Below are 8878 nucleotides of genomic sequence, written 5' to 3'. Positions count from 1 at the left end.
CGAGAGCTCAAGCAGTGACTCTGAGCCAAGCACTTCAAGCAATGACTCTGAAGAGAATCACTCTCGGCTGGAGACAGCGAGAGAATCTCTTTCAGTAGAAATGGGAGAAGACTGGGCGGAGCCGTCTGCTACCCGCTGAGAGCAATATGCCGCCGTTTATCATCATGTTCCCACAGGCAGGCGGAAAATGATGGCGGACAAAATAGGGAGCTTCAAATCTGACCATGTCATGGCGGATGGTTATATCTTATGTACGCCGGATGCCGAGGAAACCATAGTCTGGCTAGAGGGTTCAGCTACGGGGACGAATGTTTTGGCTGCTATGAGGCGGCTATTAAGGCTGGCCTAAGATTTCCTCTACATCCGACTGTGGAACGAATCCTGGACGGATATCAGCTGGGTGTCTGGGAACTGGCCCCAAATTCTTGGTTCAACATTTTAGGCTATGTTGCCGGCTGCGAAATGCACGAAGTAGACCCCAACTTTGAAGCATTTTCCCACATGCACTACCTCAGCCGAACCCCAAAAGCAAGCGGGTCCGGCTGGTACACTTTGTCTAGCCACAAGGGCTATATGATGACTTTAGGGAAAGAGAACAAATGAATGACCGGAGAAACACCTTCTACATTGTCTCCTGCCCGGACAAAGTCAAAAATAAAAAGTATAACAGGTGGAACAGGAACCCACCTTTTCTAATAGGCGGATCAGAACTACTGCCTGTTCCTAGGAAAGCCTGGGAAGAGATCCTAGATAAGGGCCTTTTCAAGGTGGACATCCAAGCCAATAGAGAGACTGGGGCGAGAGAGTTCATTTCCCAGAGCTACATTCCCAAGTATGACTAGCTATACGATGGGTCCTATCTGGCCGCCTGTGGCCTTAGTGTAGAAGTGTCAAGAGGTAGTTAACCGCATGTTTAAGTGCTTAGCAAGACTTGATTTATTTTGTGTCATACTTAACCATTTGAATCTTCTTATGCAGATAAAGCTATGGAGAAGCTCTCGGCATCCAAGAAAGCTGCCGCACAATACCGCTCGGCCATCCTTGGTAAGCGGCCAGCTGAAGAGTCGTCCCAGGCGCCCAAAGTGAACTTCTTTTCTATTTGCCTAAGTCAAAATTTATTTGTTGTCGCCTGCTTCTCACTCTGTGGTTTTTATTACAGGGCGACTCAAACAAACCCTCTCCTCACTCACAGCCGGATCCGAAGATTCGGAAGCAGAAGGCTGGTGACGTGACAACTCCTAGTAGACCCAGGAAACTTGTGGCCTGGGAGGAGCCATCCTCCCAAGTCTCCAGCCGTCCCTGAGGTCAGCCGACCTCATAGGGAGAAGGAAGTGGCGGCTGAAGGTATCAAAAATTTTAATCCTTTACCTTATCCCTGTAGGGTCAAGTTCAATCAGCAGTCGTCTAGTACCTCTGAAAGCAGTCAGTCTATTGGCCGAGTTTACACTAAGTACTTAAAAAATGTTGATTGTGTAGATACTCTTCAATAGCTGGCTAAGACCATGCTGAGAGCCATCTCCCTTGAAGAGTTGTCTCCCTGAAGACAGGGAGTCGATCAGGGGAGTCGGCACCCTCAACTTGGATTCCATCCTCGCCCTTCTAGCTGAGGTATCCTTGTAATTTTTACTTCCTCTTTTTTGTTTTACACAACTCTTAGGGCCGCCTGTTACTAATGTTCTCTTTTGCTGAATGCAATATATGCTCCGAGTGCACGGTTTTTGCAGGCCCATGAATGAGAAGACCAAGGAGGTAAAAGCTGCGAATGCTCGCTCCGCCTCTTCTCATGATAAGGCCATGTTTCAGATTGTTCAAAATGAAATATTGACAACTGACATACTATATTCACAGGAAACCGCCAACCTGCAGGTCAAGGCTGATTTAGACGCTGGGAAGAGGCGGGTCTTTGAGCTGATGGTCAAGGACCTCAAGGCCAAGCTCGAGCCTCTCAAAGAGGTGGAGAGGGAAGCAAACGGCCTTCGTACTCGCGTTGAAAAACTGAAACAGCGGTTGGCTAAGCAGGAAGTCCAGCTTGCCAAAAAATACATTTCTAGAGCCGAGGAGGAAAAGCAGGCATTGGTCAAAGACATGATGGACGACTGCAACATCATCATGGAGATGACTTAGGCGGTTCTTTTCCCGGACGCCGGCTTTGAGGGCTGGAAGAATCAGTTTGCCATCTCTACTCAAGAGTACAGACAAGATCATGGGCCAAGCTCAAGATGGGGAAAAGGAAGAGGGCGAGTCGTCTGATTCCGCATCAGACCAGGAGGAGGAGCAGGATGCTGAATAGGAGAAGGAGCCGACTGGGGAAGAGAAGGATGCGGCTCCCGATACTGAGAAGCTTCAGGGAGAAGCTCCTCCTGAAGCTTAAGCCTTTGGGTAGTTTTTTCTGCGGCCGAATGGCCATGTACTTTTCCTTCGGCCTGTGTGCTGCATGCTTCAATGTAACTTTACCAACCAAGGGGTCGGATTTATTAACAATTTTTGTCGGTTATACCGGTTAACTTTTTTTGTCGGCCATAAGGCCGAGTGTTAATTGGCCGGTTTCTCCAACTTATACTTGCTTTAAATTTTTGCAATTCATGAATTTTGCTAAGTATGTAACTCGCTTTTTGTATGAATGCTTTTTTCATTACACCGACTGTTTTGCCCTTTGCGCCTGGTTTTCAAAGGTGTATTGATTGCCCCAAACCAGACGGACAGTCGGCCACCAAGCAGGCGGGCAAGTATTATCCAGCCATAGGCTTCTTTGTAGTTCTAAGAAGAACCAAGTTTAGCTGCTAAGCTCTATACTTAGCTTAATTTGTTGATTTAGAATAGACCGTTTGAATGTTACCTGGGCATTAGCGGGCATCAAACGGGACATCTAACCAAGATAGCGGCCGCTTGTTCAATATAGGCGATAACTTTAATAATCTTAGCTTCGTAAACCTAAGTAGGAAAAGTTGGGGAATACCGACTAGTGTCAATAAGACAAGCGGTTTCACTCGTACCTTTTAGGTTCCATTTTAGGTTTTTCTGGTCAAACGACTGTGAGTTAGCCCATTGGGTTAAGTCGGTTTTTGTCGCTTGATTTTAAATGAATAGACGGCAAAAGGCCGCATGTGATTGCTTCGCATGTTTTGCTGCTAAGTGTTAGACTTAGCTTATTTTGTAATTTAGCTGCTAAGTATTGGACTTTAGCTTATATCCTCAAATTTAGCCGACTGTGTTGCCCCTGAGCAACAACAATTAGTATCCGACTCAGATATTATAGATTACCGCATGTTTTTAGAGCAATCGGTAGTCTTTGTTATCCTTGTCTCATTTGATCATTTCACTAAGCAATGTGCCACCCAAATGGGAGATGCTCTCTGCGACGAATTCACCCAGATGAATGTCGCCGGACGCCTACTCATGTTAGGACAGACATATTGTTTTAATTTTATATCATCCGGCCATTGGCCTCAATAGGTTGTTCTTAAATGGAACAACACATAGCCGCTAAGTTTTTTAGACTTAGCTTAAATTTGCTCATGTTGGAGCAGTAATTTGAAATATTAAATAAGGCTGCCTGTACATTATACAGACGGTACCATGAAAGATACATTAAAATTTAATAACACAACTTGCATTGATACTTAAGTACAAAATAAGATTACAAGTCTTAGAAGTAGTACTTTTTCAAGTTGTCTACGTTCCAAGTTCTAGCTAACTGCCTGTCGTCTGGTGTTTCCAGGCGGTGGGTGCCGCCTCTTACTTCTTCATAGATCCGGTAAGGGCCTTCCCAATTGAGAGTCAGTTTTCCCTGCTCATTGGCCCTACCAGTCGCCTCCATTTTTCGTAGCACAACGTCCCCTACTTTCAAGGGGCGCTTGTGCACTCTTTTGTTGTAGGCTCTCGTCATTCTCAGACGGTAGATTTCATGGCGCAAGTAAGCATTACCCCTGCGTTCTGGGAGTTAGTACAGTGCTAGCCGCATGGCCTCCCAGTTAGTCTCCTCGTCATACAACATGACTCGAAGAGTCGGTTCGTAGTGTTCAATAGGTAGAATAGCTTCTGCACCATAAACCATGAGAAATGGGATTTCACCGGTTGCCCCTTTTTCAATCGTCCTGATAGCCCACAAAACGTGTGGCAATTTGTCAGCCCGCCAGCTCTTTCTATTTTCTTTTTGATGCCATATGAGATTAACTTGTTGAAGGTTTCAACTTGGTCGTTTGCTTGAGGACGGCCGACTAATGCAAAACAATGAGAGATCCCTTGGTCTCCCAACCAACTCTTGAGAGCAGGTGTCTCAAACTGAGGACCATTGTCAAAGACCATAGACATGGATGCCCCATACCGAGTGATGACATTTCTCCAGATGAAGGAGATAACATCTTCGGTCTTAATGCCTTTGACCGCCTCTGCTTTGACCCATTTGGTGAAGTAGTCGACAACAACCAGGATATACCCCCATTCGCAGCGTATAAGGTCCCGGAATATCCATACCCTACTTGGCGATGGTACTGAGCTATGGATGGCCGTCAAATCGGTTGTCGGACGGTGGATAATTTGCCAAACCTTTGACACTTGTCACATTATTTCACCATTTCCATGGCGTCTGCTTCAAGAGTGGGCCAAAAGTAGCCCTGCTGCCTGGCTCTCTTTGCTAGGGTCCTGCCGCCTATGTGGAGGCGCAGAAGCCCGAATGCAAGTCTTCTAAAACCTCTCGTCCCCTTTCTGGGGTGACACATTTCAGTAAAGGTTGGAGATACCTCTTTTTAAAGAGCTCTCCATTATGAATTTCAAAACTGGCTGCACGTTTTTTCACTGCAACCATCTCTGAGTAAGTATCCGGCAAGGTGTCGTCTCTTAAGTAAGCCCGGATCCATGAGCTTCGGTCTAATATTCCAATGGGATCTTCAATGCTTCTTTTTTCCATAACTTCCGAGAAGACTGACCTAGGTGGGTCAGGAGGCGGATGATGCAAGTTTAGAGAGAGCATCCGCCTGATTGTTCCCCTGGGCACCTGACTTTAATGAAATTCATCAAGTGTCCCAGCCTCTTCTTTGGGGATCACCTGCAAATATTTGATCATAGCCGGATGGGTGGCCTCATAGTCACCATGGTATTGGCTAACAATCAACTGTGAATCAGAGCAGGCATCCACTTTTCTTGCCCCAGCCGCCTTACACATGCGAATGCCGGCTAGTAGGGCTTCATATTCTGCCTCATTGTTTGAGGCTTGGAACTTGAATCGTAGTGCATATTCATACTTGTCTCCTTCAGGAGACTAACATATGACGTCTACACCACAACCGTTCAGGGTGGAGCTCACGTCCACATATACTTTCCAAACCTGATCAAGGTTTTCAGGATCAGTCGGCCTTGTCATTTCGACAATGAAGTCGGCAAACGCCTGTCCCTTCACTGCCTTTCTTGGCTCAAAGGAAAATTCAAGGGTTTAAATTTCAATCGCCCATTTGATCATTAGGCCGGATGATTCCATGGTTGTTATTGGCCGCTTGATTGGTTGGTCTGTGTAAACCACTACCGGATGCACCAGGAATTAAGGTTTTAACTTCTTGACTGCCATAAAGAGGGCAAGTCCAAATTTTTCAACCATGGGGTACCTCAGCTCTGCATTCCGTAGAACATGACTGATGAAATAGACCGGGAGCTAGGTTCCGCCTCTTTCAGCAAGAAGAACAACATTGAGCGCATGGTCAGAGACGGCTAGGTACATGTACAAAACTTCCTTTGGCAAAGGACTAACCAGGCAAAGAGTGCAAGTGTTGTTTCAACTTTTGAAAGGCCGCCTCTGCATCCGCCCCCCATTCAAACATTGTCTTCTTTTTTATGGCTTGGAAGAAATAGAAGCGCTTGTCGCCTGAGGAATCTCCCCAATGCCGCCAGACAACCTGTTAACTTCTGAACTTCTTTAAAAGTGCGGAGCGACTGCATGTCTATTACCACCTGTATTTTTTCTGGGTTGGCCTCTATCCCCCTTTGATCAATAAGAAATCCGAGGAACTTCCCAGACTCAACACCAAAGACACACTTCTTGGGATTGAGCATGACCCGGTGCCACCTGAGTGTGGCGAATGTTTCTCGGAGGACTGTAAGATGATCCGTCTGAAGTTTGGATTTGACTATCATGTCATCAATGTACGCCTCCACATTCCTTCCAATTTGATTAATGAAGACTATATTAATCATTCGTTGGAAGGTAGCAGGCGCATTCTTCTGTCCAAATGGCATCACAGTATAATAGAATAACCCCTGATCAGTGACGAATGTTGTCTTTTCTTGATCTTTCTTCCACAAGGGTATCTGGTGAAAGCCTGAATAGGCGTCCATGAAGCTCATCAAGGCATGGGCGACTGTAAAATCCACTAAACTATCAATCTTTGGCAGAGGATAACTGTCCTTGGGACATGCCTTGTTCAAATCTGTTTAGTCAACGCACATGCGCCAGGTACCATTCGGCTTAACAATATTGGCAACCCAATCTGGGACAGATGACGACTATGTAGTCGATACATGCGTGGCCCCTGATGGGTCACTAAGAACTAGGCATCATCTGTGTATGGAAGTTTTAGTGCATCTGTGCTAGGTAAGGAGGCGGTAGCTCATTCAACAAACAAATGAAACTCAGCTACAGGCTAACACAAGCAGAGCTGTAGGACAGGCCCGCAAAAACAATCCCCACAAACGGCGTCAAATGTTGCGGGGTCTTTTCTATGTGTCCTGCGGGAGAGTTTCAATTCCAAGACTGGATCCGTGCGCCTACACCTACAAAACAACGGAGACTCCGGGTGGTAGGAGCTCCGCCTCCGATGAACATGTTCGAATGTAAAAGATGCGGAAAGTAAAGGGGATCAGGCTCCTCTTAGGAGAAGAGTGATCATCCGGCTATCTCAGACAGCCTCGAAATCCGAGCCTTAGCTCTCAAGAAATGCAATTAAAGCTGGAGTTAATGCTCAGCAATTAATGTAAACGTGTGTTTAATAATTTCTGAATAATGTTTCCCAGGAGGGACATCTCCCTTTTATAGGGTCTCGTAATGTGTGCCAGTCCTAGGTTTACGGGAAACCTAGGTTTGACTGGGCTTCCTTGGAATATGGGCCTTGGAAGGCTGCTTGTCCAAGTTGGCAATCTGTCTGCCACGTGTCATACCCTGATTGGCCCACTTTGGGCTCTTCACTGGGTGACACGTGGCGGACTCTGATTGGTCCACGTGGATGACACGTGGAGGGTCATGGCTAGTCCATATGGAGGACACGTGGCAGAACCGGATTGGTCCACGCGACGGGTAAAATTCCCCTAATCTCATGGTATGTTCATCAACATCAACTATTATAAAGCAATTAAATTTTCAGTCAAGAATCAAGTACAATAGCCTTTTCTCACAACTACAAGGTTAAAGGCTGTAAATAATTCTTTTTTCTTCCTTGGACAGGAAATGGTGAGCCCTTCTTAGGTGCCGATGTCAAGCAGAAACCAAGCAAGTTGTAGTGTTCCCTGACACCCCTTACCCCAGAAGTAATAAAACCAGGTACTAGGCACAAGCCTAATTAACCAAGGTAATAAAGCACTGCTGTGATACAAAACCATGGTTAATTACAGCTTGGTAATGCTAATATATATATCAGGGCCTAATCAACTTTACTGTTCCAAAGCATTATCATATTATTGAAACTCTACCATTAAAGGAGTGGTTCTTTATATTTCTTTAATCATAAGAAGCACATTATCATCTTTTCAGCAACAAGTCTTTCATATGAGTACTCCAGATATTTTGTCAGCAAACTGCCTTATAAGTAACAGTCACTTTAAAATGCAACCTTATTTCTATAGCGTGGCCACTGAGAGATAAATTAAGGATCATATCAGGTAGTTTTCAATTTTAGGTTAAGTTATCCTAGCTAAAACGTTTCATAGTTGTATGCAAACCGAAATTCAGTAAGGTAGACATATACAAAAAAATCGTTAATCATCTCGTAATACTTCTCATTTTGGTTTGGCGTATAAAACTACAAATAGTTATAATATTGCATGTAAATAATTGGTTACAGATAGAGAGAAGTAAAAGTAAAATAACATAATAAGATAGAAACAAACTTGAAAATAAAAGATCATGCAATAAGTTTGGGACAACACAAAAAGGAAATTATGAAGAATATTAAAGGATGGAACAGATAAATATTAAGTACTTCTATACATAGTTTCTCAATATTACAGGCACCCCAATTAGAACAGTAGGATAAAATGCACAGCAAGAATAGAGTAAGAAAGAAACATTACTTGTCAATTTTCATTTCTTTTGCCTGCATGACTTGATACAAGAATGTCTTTACAGATTGTTGGTCTGTACCAGGGTTTTTCTTTCCCTGCAAGTCATGACTTTATATGAGAATATACCATCTAAGACTATCCATTGACGTGAACAATAAATAAAAGGGCCACATAGATGGTAGAGAACACTCAATACAAGATCTGCAGTTGATAATGTATAAAATGAACATGGATAAACGTAAATAGAGCAAAGAAAAGAGTATGCTTTACGCAGTTCTAGTAGAAACAAGGTAGGCCTTTTTTAACATAGCACAAAATTCCAATGGTATAAAAGGGCACAACATTAACAAAGAAGACTTTTACCCAACCAAATGCAAAGGGGAGGTTGTTTCCTGTTCCAAGGGGCATAGTAGCAATAGGAGGAGGATGTGACAATTTCAAGTCGCAAACCACTCCAAGAAGCCATCCAGCAGTACCATCACCACCGGCAACCTAATGAGAAAGCAAAAATTTATGGACTGGAATGTTGTAGGGCAACAACCATCATAGATGTAATGAGCAACATACACAAACCAACTGTCGTAGCATAGACTTACAACTAGTCTGAGTTTCTCCT

The sequence above is a fragment of the Chenopodium quinoa genome, unplaced genomic scaffold (genome assembly GCF_001683475.1).
Source record: "Chenopodium quinoa cultivar QQ74 unplaced genomic scaffold, ASM168347v1, whole genome shotgun sequence".
NCBI classification, from domain to species: Eukaryota; Viridiplantae; Streptophyta; class Magnoliopsida; order Caryophyllales; family Amaranthaceae; genus Chenopodium; species Chenopodium quinoa.
Note: the sequence above shows the minus strand (reverse complement) of the source record.